The sequence below is a fragment of the Bos indicus x Bos taurus genome, chromosome 11, assembly GCF_003369695.1.
Source record: "Bos indicus x Bos taurus breed Angus x Brahman F1 hybrid chromosome 11, Bos_hybrid_MaternalHap_v2.0, whole genome shotgun sequence".
Taxonomy (NCBI): Eukaryota; Metazoa; Chordata; class Mammalia; order Artiodactyla; family Bovidae; genus Bos; species Bos indicus x Bos taurus.
This window is the reverse complement of record NC_040086.1, coordinates 64,274,573-64,288,167: the sequence shown is the minus strand read 5'-3', so window position 1 is coordinate 64,288,167 and position 13,595 is coordinate 64,274,573.

Here is a 13,595-nt window from a genome sequence, read left to right as displayed (position 1 = left end):
TAATTCCTCAAGGGAAACGAAGCAAATGCTGGCCATCCTGCTTAGTTCCTTCTCCCTAAATTACCAATATGAGACAAGGATAAAGAAGTGCTAAGAAAGCAGTTCTACTTGTGTAAATGTCTTCCTATGAAGACTTGGGGAATAAGAAATGTGTTCCCCAACAGTAAATTGAAAAAAAAAAATCCTATTGAGTTTAATGTATGATGATAATGAAAAGTAATATGTCACAAATTCACATTTCAATAATTGAGAAAATGTTTCACATGCAAAAAATTAAACCCCTTGGGACTTCTCTGGTGGTCCAGTGGTTGAGACTTTGCCTTCCAATGCAGGGTGTGCAGTTTCAATCCCTGGTTATGGAGCTAAGATCCCACATGGCTCATGCAGCCAAAACACCAAAACATAAACAACAGAAGAAATATTGTAAAAATTCAATAAAAGACTTAAAAAAAAATCAACCCCCTTAAGGAACATTGACTAGCTCAAAAAAAATTCTTCAGTCATTTCCTCCCTTCCAAGTACTAACCAAACCTGACCCTGCTTAGCTTCTGAGATCAGATGAGGAGTGCATTCAGGGTAATATGGTAGTAGACCACTCCAGTGATTCTTTAATGAAACTATTCATTTGGCTGAGGAGATAAGAAGCTTGAAGTAGATGGGCTTTGCCAGGGCCAGTTGGAGATACTGGCCTTTTATGATGGCCTGGCATGGGACCCCATTCAGGCTAACCTGAAACCCAGCAGTGCCAGGAGTAGATTCACTTCTGGTTTGAGTTAAGCTGGGTCTGAGAGATTCCCTTCCGGTACACAGCACATTTGTAAAAATTAAAAAGTGAACTGGCCTTATTTCAGGGGTAAAACTTTACAACAGTGGCCCCTTGTGCCCATCTGCCTCCTCAGGGAGTGCCGAAGAATTTGATGCTGATGGCTGAGATCAGTACATACTACTTGCAAGATGGAGGAGTAGAAGTATGTGTGTTCATCTTCTCCTGTGAGAACTCCAAAATTACAACTCACTGGTGAAAAACCATCGACAGGAGAATGTTGGATCCCACCAAAAAAAGATACCCCAGGTCCAAGGGCAAGGAGAAGCCCAAGAAAGATGGTAGGAGGAGCAAAATTGCATTTAGAATCAAACCCCATACCCACCAGAGATGCTTGGAGGGCTCAAACAAAACCTTGTGTGCACCAGGAGACCCTACAAAGACTGAGCTAGACCTGCCTTTGAGTGTTTGAGTATCTCCTGTGGAGGTATGGGTCAGCAGTGGCCTGCCAAATTGGCAGGGGCTCTGGGTGCAGTAGATTTGGGTATGGCATAAGCTCTTTTGGAGGAAGTCACAATTAACCCCACCATAGAGCCACCAGAACTTACACAAGACTGGGGAAACAGACTCTTGGAGGGTACAAAGAAAACCATGTGTGCATCTGAACCAAGGAGAAAGGAGCTGTGGTTGCACAAGAGACTGACCCAGACTTGCCCGTGAGTGTCTAGGCATCTCTGGAGAGGCATGGGTCAGTGGTGGCCTGCTGCAGGGTTGGGGGCACTGAGTGCAGCAGTGCATGCATGGGATCTTTTGAAGGAGGTCATCATTATACCTGCCCATCAACAGAAAATTGGATTAAAGAGCACAGCCCAGCCCAACAGAACAAGACCCAGTTTCTCCCTCAGTCAGTCTCTCCCACCAGGAAACTTCCATAAGCTTCTTATCCTTATCCATTAGACGGCAGAGAGAATAAAAATCACAATCACAGAAAACTAATCAGACTGATCACATGGACCACAGCCTTATCTAACTCAATGAAACTATGAGCCATGCCATGTAAAGCCACCCAAGACAGATGGGTCATGGTGGAAAGTTCTGACAAAACATAGTCCACTGGAGAAGGAAATGGCAAACCACTCAACTATTCTTGCCTTGAGAGTCCCATGGACAGTATGAAAAGGCAAAAAGATAGACATTGAAAGATAAACTCCCCAGGTCAGTAGGTGCCCAATATACTACTGGAGAACTATGGAGAAATAATTCTAGAGAGAATGAAGAGACAGAGCCAAAGCAAAAACAATACCCAGTTTCGAATGTGACTGGTGATGGTAGTAAAGTTTGATGCTGTAAAGAACAATATTGCATAGGAACCTGGAATGTTAGGTCCATGAATCAAGGTAAATTGGAATTGATAAAACAGGAGATGGCAAGAGTGAACATCGATATTTTAGGAATCAGTGAACTAAAATGGATTGGAATGGGTGAATTTAACTCAGATGACCATTATATCTACTACTGTGGGCAAGAATCCCTTAGAAGAAATGGAGTAGCCCTCATAGTCAACAAAAGAGTCCAAAATGCAGTACTTGGATGCAATCTCAAAAACAACAGAATGATCTCTGTTCATTTCCAAGGCAAACCACTCAATATCACAGTAATCCAAGTCTATGCCCCAACCAGTACTGCTGAAGAAGCTGAAGTTGAATGTTTCTATGAAGACCTACAAGACCTTACAGAACTAACACCCCAAAAATATGTCCTTTTCATTATAGGGTACTGGAATGCAAAGTAGGAAGTCAAGAGATACTTGGAGTAACAGGCAAATTTGGCCTTGGAGTACAAAATGAAGCAGGGCAAAGGCTAACATAGTTTTGCCAAGAAAATGCACTGGTCATTACAAACACCATTTTCCAACAACACAAGAGAAGACTCTATCCATGGACATCACCAGACAGTCAATACCGAAATCAGATAGATTATATTCTTAGCAGCTGAAGATAGAGAAGCTCTATACAGTCAGCAAAGCAAGAAAGTCTGGGAGCTGACTGTGGCTCAGATCATGAACTCCTTATTGTCAAGTTCAGACTTAAACTGAAGAAAATAGAGAAAACCACTAGACCATTCAGGTATGATCAAAATCAAAACCCTTACAATTATCCAGTGGAAGTGACAAATAGATTCAAGGGATTAGATTTGTGTGACAGAATGCCTGAAGAACTATGGACAGAGGTTCGTGACATTGTACAGCAGGCAGTGATCGAGACCATCCCCAAGAAAAAGAAATGCAAAATGGCAAAATGATTGTCTGAGGAGGCCTTACAAATAGCTGAGAAAAGAAGAGAAGCAAAAGGCAAAGGAGAAAAGGAAAGATATACCCATTTGAATGCAGAGTTCCAAAGAATAGCAAGGAGAGATAAGAAAGCCTTCCTCATTGACCAATGCAAACAAATAGAGGAAAACAATAGAATGGAAAAGACTAGAGATCTCTTCAAGAAAATTAGAGATACCAAGGGAACATTTCATACAAAGATGGGCATGATAAAGGACAGAAATGGTATGGACCTAACAGAAGCAGAAGATATTAAGAAGAGGAGGCAAGAAGACACAGAAGAACTGAACAAAAAAGATTGTCATGACCCAGATAATCACAATGGTGTGATCACTCACCTAGAGCCAGACATCCTGGAATGTGAAGTCAAATGGGCCTTAGGAAGCATCACTACGAACAAAGCTAGTAGTGGTGATGGAATTTCAGCTGAGCTATTTCAAATCCTGAAAGATGATGCTGTGAAAGTTCTGCATTCAATACGCCAGCAAATTTGGAAAACTCAGCAGTGGCCACAGGACTGGAAAAGGTCAGTTTTCATTCCAATCCCAAAGAAATGCAATGCCAAAGAATGCTCAAACTACTGCACAACTGCACTCATCTTACACACTAGCAAAGTAATGTTCAAAATTCTCCAAGCCAGGCTTCAACAGTATGTGAACCATGCGCTTCCAGATGTCCAAGCTGGATTTAGAAAAGGCAGAGGAACCAGAGATCAAATTGCCAACATTCGTTGGATCATTGAAAAAGCAAGAGAGTTCCAGAAAAACAACTTCTGCTTTATTGACTATGCCAAAGCCTTTGACTGTGTGGACCACAACAATCTGTGGAAAATTCTTCAAGAGATGGGAATATCAGACCACCTTACCTGCCTCCTGAGAAATCTGTATTCATGTCAAGAAGCAACAGTTAGAACTGGACGTGGAACAACAGACTGGTGCCAAATAGGAAAAGGCGTCCGTCAAGGCTGTATATTGTTGCCCTGCTTATGTCACTTAAATTCAGAGTACATCATGTGAAATGCTGGGCTGGATGAAGCACAAGCTGGAATCAATATTGCTGGGAGAAATATCAATAACCTCAGATATGCAGATGAAACCACTCTTATGGCAGAAAGCAAAGAAGAACTAAAGAGCCTCTTGATGAAAGTGTAAGAGGAGAGTGAAAAGTTGGCTTAAAACTCAACATTCAGAAAACTAAGATCATGGCATCCAGTCCCATCACTTCATGGCAAATAGATGGGGAAAGAGTGGAAACAGTGTCAGACTTTATTTTTTTGGACTCCAAAATCACAGCAGATGGTGACTGCAGCTATGAAATTAAAAGAATCTTGCTCCTTGGAAGAAAAGCTATGACCGACCTAGGCAGAATATTAAAAAGCAAAGACATTACTTTGCCAACAAAGGTCCGTCTAGCCAAAGCTCTGGTTTTTCCAGTAGTTATGTATGGATGTGAGATTGGACTATAAAGAAAGCTGAGCACTGAAGAATTGACGCTTTTGAACTGTGGTGTTGGAGAAGACTCTTGAGAGTCCCTTGGACTGCAAAATGTTCCTACCAGTCCATCCTAAAGGATATCAGTCATGCATATTCATTGGAAGGACTGATACTGAAGCTGAAACTCCAATACTTTGACCACCTCATGCAAAGAACTGACTCATTGGAAAAGACCCTGATGCTGGGAAAGATTGAAGGTTGAAGGAGAAGGGGACAACAGAGGAAGAGATGGTTGGATAGCATCACCGACTCGATGGACATGAGTTTGATTAAGCTCCAGGAGTTGGTGATGGACAGGTAAGCCTGGCACACTGAAGTCCATGGGGTCACAAAGAATCAGACATGACTGAGCAACTGAACTGAACTGAAAGCTTTACAGAGTTATGAGGCAAAGAGGAAGATAATGCAGTCAGGGAGTAACAGAATTGCCTTTGATAAAATTGAGTTTTTAGGTCATTTAGGATGCGAAAAGTATAATGCATGAGGGCAGGGCGGTTCCCTTGACTAGTTTCTTCCTGCAATTTGACAGTGCTGGGATGGAAGGGTACCTGGCTCTCTGGCTGTTAGGTTCTCTCTGTGGGAGCATGCTCCCTTTGGAGGGGAGTGTTTTGCCCATTTGGAGAGGGCAACAACCTCTCTTTTGGGTGATTCGTTATAATGACGATGATTGTTGTTAGATTATTATAGTCGCCCACTGGCAGGATTATAGTTAAAATTCGGCAGTGTTTTCATTATAAATGACTATTTTTACAGCTCAGCTATGAAAGTTTACTTAGGTCTGAAATTTGATATACAAGCTCTCCATCCAGGAGTGCTTTCCTTTCAAATAGAATCTTAAAAAATGGTTAATAAAATTGGTCTGTCTAATTTTCCTGAGTTATATGAGTATTTTGGAAGAACAGAAATGTATCATTTGTATAGGCTCTGTAACACTTTTTCTCAGTTAGCCTTGAGTTTAAACAAGATGCTATAAAATTTAAGTTATTCAAACTGAGCTTGGATGGATTGAGAAAAAAAATGATACACAGGGCTAGACTAGAGAAAAGGAAATACACAGATAGTCTTTATATTCAAAATTTAAAACTCTGTGGCCCAGAAGTGGAAGCTCTTCTGGAACAATTATCACTGTGCATTTTTATTATGCATTTTATACCTCTAAGTACATAATCACCTGCTCATGTCTATCTGATAAATAATGAGATTTTTATTTCACATTTGCATTGTTAATTACACTATATTACAGAAGTAAGATATCAGGCATCTGTTATTAATAGAATATAATTTTTTTTAAATAGCAAGGGCACTTTAAATAGACAAAGAGAAAGCACCCTTTATTGGAGGCCACCCAGATCTGTTGATAATGTTTTATTTGGACTTTAGGGTAGTTGGAGCAGGAATGAAGGAAAAATACCACATGAACTGAAGCTATCAAGATAAAATATAATGTGACTTACAGTCTGGAAAGGGTTTATGTCCTTACCCTTGAGGAAGGAATCATGGGTTTTGTAAATGCAAAAAAATATATTTAATGTCAAGAAGGCGAGAAATCTAACCCATGAGTTTCCTCTAAGTGTTTGACAATGTCTTGCAATGAAATAAGGGTCCAGTTGGAAAAGTCAGTTGTAGGGATCTCAGGATAACTATCTTCACTACAGAAAGATGGTTCTTCTGAGTGGGGCTTGCTTTCTTCCCTGACTTTCATACCTAGGGTCTTGTTGAGAGGAGGTGTGGTGAAAAAAGCAACAGACTAAAAATCTAGGAGCCTGGAAATTCTCCATCTGCTCTTTTCAATATGAGGAATACTGACATTACCCTTCCAATCCCAGTGGGCTGTATGGGGCATTCAAGTGCAATGAATACCCTGTGAGAAGCAGATAAATGATAAATAAATTGCAAGTGATCAAGAAATGACTTCCCTTTGGGAAAGGCTCTGGACAAGTCAGTGGTGGATGCCTAATCTTTTTGGCAATAGATTTTATAGCCTTATCAGTCACCCCAATTGGAATACAGAACCATATATTACCATAAAGAAACTCCCTCAAGTTATTCCCTAATATCATATTGTACCCTCCATCCAACTCCAACTTGATTATTCTCCAGGAATATAATTTGGTCATTTTGAGAGTACCATATAAATGGAATCATATAGCATGTAATCTTTTGAGATTGGTTTTCCACTCACCATAAAGCCCTTGATATTCACCAAGTTTTTGCATATCAGTTCAGTTCAGTCACTCAGTCGTGTCTGACTCTCTGACCCCATGAACTGCAGCACACCAGGCCTCTCTGTCCATCACCAACTCCTGGAGTCCACCCAAACCCATGTCCATTGAGTTGGTGATGCCATCCAACCATCTCATCCTCTGTCATCCCCTTCTCCTCTTGCCCTCAATCTTTCCCAGCATCAGGATCTTTTCAAATGAATCAGCTCTTTGCATCAGGTGGCCAAAGTATTGGAGCTTCAGCTTCAACATCAGTCCTTCCAATGAACACCTAGGACTGATCTCCTTTAGGATGGACTGGTTGGATCTCCTTGCAGTCCAAGGGACTCTCAAGAGTCTTCTCCAACACCATAGTTCAAAAGCATCAATTCTTCAGTGTTCAGCTTTCTTCACAGTCCAACTCTCACATGCATACATGACCACTGGAAAAACCATAGCCTTGACTAGACGGACTTTTTTTGACGAAGTAATGTCTCTGCTTTTTAATATGCTGTCTAGGTTGGTCATAACTTTTCTTCCAAGGAGTAAGTTAATTTACTTTTAATTTCATGGTTGCAATCACCATCTGCAGTGATTTTGGAGCCCCCAAAAATAAAGTCAGCCACTGTTTCCACTGTTTCCCCATCTATTTGCCATGAAGTGATAGGACCAGATGCCATGATCTTAGTTTTCTGAATGTTGAGCTTTAAGCCAACATTTTCACTCTCCTCTTTCACTTTCATCAAGAGGCTCTTTAGTTCTTCTTCACTTTCTACCACAAAGGTGGTGTCATCTGCATATCTGAGGTTATTGATATTTCTCCCAGCAATCTTCATTCCAGTGTGTGCTTCATCTAGCCCAGCATTTCTCATGATGTACTCTGCATATAAGTTAAATAAGCAGGGTGACAATACACAGCCTTGACGGATGCCCTTTCCTATTTGGAACCAGTCTGTTGTTCCATGTCCAGTTCTAACTGTTACTTCCTGACCTGCATACAGGTTTCTCAAGAGGCAGGTCAGGTGGTCTGGTATTCCCATCTCTTTCAGAATTTTCCACAGTTTATTGTGATCCACACAGTCAAAGGCTTTGGCATAGTCAATAAAGCAGAAATAGGTGTTTTTCTGGAACTCTCTTGCTTTTTCAATGATCCAGCGGATGTTGGCAATTTGATCTCTGGTTCTTCTGCCTTTTCTAAAACCAGCTTGAACATCTGGAAGTTCATGGTTCACGTATTACTGAAGCCTGGCTTGGAGAATTTTGAGCATTATTTTACTAGCATGTGAGATGAGTGCAATTGTGCAGTAGTTTGAGCATTCTTTGGCATTGCCTTTCTTTGGGATTGGGATAAAAACTGACCTTTTCCAGTCCTGTGGCCACTGCTGAGTTTTCCAAATTTGCTGGCATATTGAGTGCAGCACTTTCACAGTATCATCTTTCAGGATTTGAAATAGCTCCACTGGAATTCCATCACCTCCACTAGCTTTGTTCATAGTGATGCTTTCTAAGGCCCACTTGACTTCACATTCCAGTATGTCTGGCTCTAGGTGAGTGATCACACCATCGTGATTATCTTGGTCATGAAGATCTTTTTTGTACAGTTCTTCTCTGTATTCTTGCCACCTCTTCTTAATATCTTCTGCTTCTGTCAGGTCCCTACCATTTCTGTCCTTTATTGTACCCATCTTTGCATGAAATGTTCCCTTGGTATCTCTAATTTTCTTGAAGAGATCTCTAGTCTTTCCCATTGTATTTTTTCCTCTATTTCTTTGCATATATCAGTAGTTTATTCCTTTATATTGCTGAGGAACTTTCTATTGTACATATGTATTCTTTTTTACCTGTTAAGTCATCAGAGGACCATTGGGTTGTTTTTAGTTTGGGGCTGTTACAAATAAAATTGCTATGAATATTCATCTACAGGTTTTATGCATTACATATAAGGAACATAATAATGATTGAAAAATCTTGTAAGACTAAAATCATTATATTTTATCTAAAAAATGTTACTGCCTATGTAAAAAATAAATAAATAAATAAATACAAGTTTTCATTTCCTAAGGAGAAATAGGCAAAAGTGTGATTGCTGGGTTATATAACTGTGTTTAACTGTATTAAGAAACTGCCAGTCTTTCAGAATAGCTTAGCCATCTTACATCCTGCTAGCATGTATGAAAGATCAAATTGTTCTGCATCCATCCATAACAGCATTTGGTATTAACAGTTTTTTTTTTTTTTTTACTTTAGCCATTTTAATAGATATGTAGTGTTATAATATATATCCTTGTATGTTTAATCTGCATTCCTCTGTTGGTTAATAACATAAGGTAATTCTCCATGTATTATTTGCCACCCATATATTCCCTTTGGTGAAGTGTCTGTTCAAGTCATTTGCCCATTTCCTAGTAGGAAATGGGCTTTTGAAGCAGTTTTGCTCTGTGCTATGACTGTACTCTCCCTATGGTACTTTCACAAGAGGCTGTACTAATAAATTAAATGTCTTTCCATCTATTGTGAATGCTGGCCATGCTGTGATGGGCCACAAGGCAGCACTCAAGAAAAACCCAGCCTGTCATTTTCTTCTAATACATCTTTCCTTGGTTCCATTCTCCATGTCTATATGTTTGGAATGTTTCTTTTTGGTTTTCACCAGGGACAGGAAAATCTCATTAATCAGAACAATGAAGGAAAGAGGAAGAATAGAGCTAGGATGCCTCAGAAATCAAGAAAGTCTGATGAATAAATATTAAAATTAAATTAAATAACTGATTTAGGAGAGACTAATGCCATTTCAAAAAAAGATTGAGAATTGACTGTATTAAAAGAAACTTTCATTCAACTTTTGTGTGTGTTCGAAATATTAGTTGACTGAAAGTTTTACTTTCCAGGTCTGGACTATTTTCTGAAATTAAGTTACTTCTGAAAATTCCTATGAAAGTGCATTTAAAATTTTTTTTGTGGAATAAATAGTAAAAGGTAAATTAATCTAAGTAAAATAAAATTTGTGATAGTTTTACTTTGAAAAAGCTAATCAAAGCACAGAATTCTTTTAAAGAAGAAGAAATTGCGTGACTGAAGAAGTAGAAGGAATATTGAAAGACTCTTAATATGAGGAATATTTATTTTGACAGAATTTTATATTGGAATTCCTTTACTTTAAAGCTACCTCCTCGGGTATGGGGATTTGGCTTTGTGTCCTGCATGTTGGAGAACCTGCTTTGGCCCAGTACAGGTCCTTTTCTCCTTCAAGGAGCGAATTCTGAGCACTCAGTGCAATGCTAACCTGGAGCTTGCACTATACCATCCCCCTTCAGGTACATCTCGGATCCCAGATCTCCGGAATTCCCTGCCCAGAGGGACAGAGTCTGTTTCCAGGGTCTGCGTGAGCCTCTTCCTCAGCCCCTCTTTCATCTTCCTGGGGCTAAGCAGGCTTCCAGCACACTCATTGGTAAGCCCCAGGGGTGCCAGTGGTAGCTGTCTTGCAAGTGTGGCTGTAGAGTGCGTTTGTGCTGCAGGCTGGGGTTTCCTGTTCACGCAGGTGAAGCTTTCCCTAGGGGCAGGCATCAGGTCAGACTGGAAAGCAGGAGATAGGGAGCATTTGTCCTCTAGTCCCGGACCTCTAAACACAGGGCCAGGCCTGCTTGTGTGAATGACCCTGCAAGTTTTCAGAAGAAATACATTTCAAGTTCCAACTCCAAATTCACCTTAACACCACTGAAATACTCCACTTTTAAAAAATTTGTGGGCTGTGTTTTATATCCTAACAGAGAGACTCTTTCTGACAACTCCTATAATACTTAGCCTGTGCTGTGGAATTTAGAACTTAATTCTATTCTGTCATTTACAGTAAGCTGTTGTTTTATTTGAGTTTTATTTTACCTCCAACTAAACTGTGAGTCCCTAGAGATAGAAAATAAGACTTAAGTCTCTGTGGTAGTTACCTACTATGTCTAACAGAATTTTGAATATAAGGTAAATAATAAGTACTTGTTGCTTGATGGATAAACCTATAATGCCTTATACATATGTTAAACAAGACTTGGGCTCACAGTTTTAAATTTTGAGATGGCTGAGGAAAGAAGCAGTTTTTCAGGTATGAAAGAGGACAATATAAAATTAGTGAAGGGAGAACAAAGGAAAAGAGGTCATTTGAGTGTCTGGTTTTGCTTGGGGATTGAACCTGCAAAAAAAGGACTTGTGCAGACTGCTTCCTTTCCCCGAGCCCCACCATCCCCTCAGGGTCTTTAAAATCAATAGGCAGACCTAGGGAGGATCTGGTGGATAGTGCCAATTTCAACTGTAAAAACAGCAGTAAGCAAGGGATTTGAAGAGCTCTGTTGTTTCACAGCAAACAACTTATTTGTGGCCAGTTCAACAGTAAATAAACAGAATGGTTTTGTGTGTGATTAAGAGGATTACATGTTAGAGAATCTGCTTTTGCTCAGAAAGCACAATCAACAGCAACTCCCTCTGCCTTTCTGTTCTGATATTCTCCCATAAAAAGACCAACAAAGTTCAGTTTATTGATCTCAAAATCAGTTTCTCCTTTCTAAGGTTGAGAACCCGGACTTGCTGACAGCTAAAGGCTTTCATTTGCCTTCTAATGTAGCCTGGTTTGGTTTGGCTGTCTTTACCCTAGACTCTATTCCTTGCCCACTGCCTGTGCATCCAGGTTTACAATGAGAAGAGGGCTATACTTCCTGTAAAGCAGAGAGTCTCAGAGTGTGGTCCAGAAACCCTGGGGAGCCTGAAGACTCTCAGGAGGCCTGCAGCATCTGTACAATTTCTATAATAATACTAGTTTGTTACTTGCTTTCTTAGCTCATTCTCTCACAAACCTACAGAGGTCACATAATATGAGGACATCATCACTCTGATGGATAATGGGCTGTATGCTTGTGTATTCTGGGGTCTTAAAGTTTTTTTTTACTGTTAATTTTTTTTTTATTTTTTGGCATGCCGCATGTGGGATCTTAGTTCCTCAACCAGAGATCAAACCTGTGCCCCTTGCATTGGGAGCGCAGAGTCTTAACCACTGGATGTTTGGGGAAGCCCCAAGATTTTTTAGTCTTAATTTTTAACAGAGCAAATACCTAAAGATAGAACCTACATAAGCAAAATGTCTTTGGGGTCTTTAATTTTTACAAGAGAAAAAAGAATCCTGAGAGTAAAAAATTTGAGAAGCAGTGCCTTGAAAACAAAAATAGATACCTATATTTCTAGTTAATCCTTGAGTAGAAGGGAACCAAAGTTTAGTGAAAAGTCACAGAGATGATTAAACATTAGAAAGTTAGATATATAAGAAGAGATGGAAGGAATTGAAATTGATCAGCTCAGCTCAGAGAAGCTCGAGAGATGCCTCAGTAATGATCTTCAGGTATGTGAAGGGTTGATGTACATACAGAACAAGAAGAAATTGGTTTGAACTGCAGTGTGTGAGATTTGAACTACAGATAAAGAGGGATTCTCTGACAGGCGCTGTTAAACAGCAGAGTGAGTGACTGATGGGCTTGTGGAATCTCCTGCTCTGGAGGTCTTTAAAAACCGGATAGATTTCCATCTGTCTGGGATGATTTAAATACAGCACTGCAAGAAAGCCAGGGGGATGGAACAGATGATGTCTTAGGCTCCCCTTCCAGCCTCTTGGTTCTATAATTAACTTGATGAAAGGAGCTGTGACGATTTGCAGTAAAGGGTTTAGACAGGAATGTGCCTGCTGATCTTGGGACAGATCATGGGTAGGAAGCCAGAGGTTTGCTTCACGGCTGGTGGAGATCCTATATCATCCAGCGAAATGACTGATGGCTGCAGAAGTCCAGTTCAGGTCAGATTTTAGATTGGGCCCTGGATCCCTACTCCAGGGGACCTTCCTGATCGAGGGATTGAACCCGCATCTCTTACATCTCCTGCATTGGCAGGTGGATTCTTTAATACTGCATCATCTGGGAATTCCATGGACAGGAGTGCCTGTCAGGTTACAGTCCACAGAGATGCAAAGAGTCAGACACAACTGAGTGACTGAGCACACATACACACATTGGATCCCTGCCAAACCCTTCTCATTATTTAGGCAGTGAGAAAAGAAATTTGGTAGGTTGCTTTTAGTCAGCTCAGGTGGGACCTGGAAAATTTCAAATATTAAATGTAGGTATTGATGCTGTGAAAGTGCTGCACTCAATATGCCAGCAAATTTGGAGAAATCAGCAGTGGCCACAGGACTGGAAAATGTCAGTTTTCATTCCAATCCCAAAGAAAAGCAATGCCAAAGAATGCTCAAACTACTGCACAATTGTACTCATCTCACATGCTAGTAAAGTAATGCTCAAAATTCTCCAAGCCAGGCTTCAGCAATATGTGAACCATGAACTTCCTGATGTTCAAGCTGGTTTTAGAAAAGGCAGAGGAACCAGAGATCAAATTGCCAACATCTGCTGGATCATGGAAAAAGCAAGAGAGTTCCAGGAAAACATCTATTTCTGCTTTATTGACTATGCCAAAGCCTGAATATCAATTACCTGATATGCAGATGATGCCACCCTTATGGCAGAAAGTGAAGAGGAACTAAAAAGGCTCTTGAGCAAAGTGAAAGTGGAGAGTGAAAAAGTTGGCTTAAAGCTCAACATTCAGAAAACGAAGATCATGACATCCGGTCCCACCATTTCATGGGAAATAGATGGGGAAACAGTGGAAACAGTGTCAGACTTTATTTTTCTGGGCTCCAAAATCACTGCAGATGGTGACTGCAGCCATGAAATTAAAAGACGCTTACTCCTTGGAAGGAAAGTTATGACCAACCTAGATAGCATATT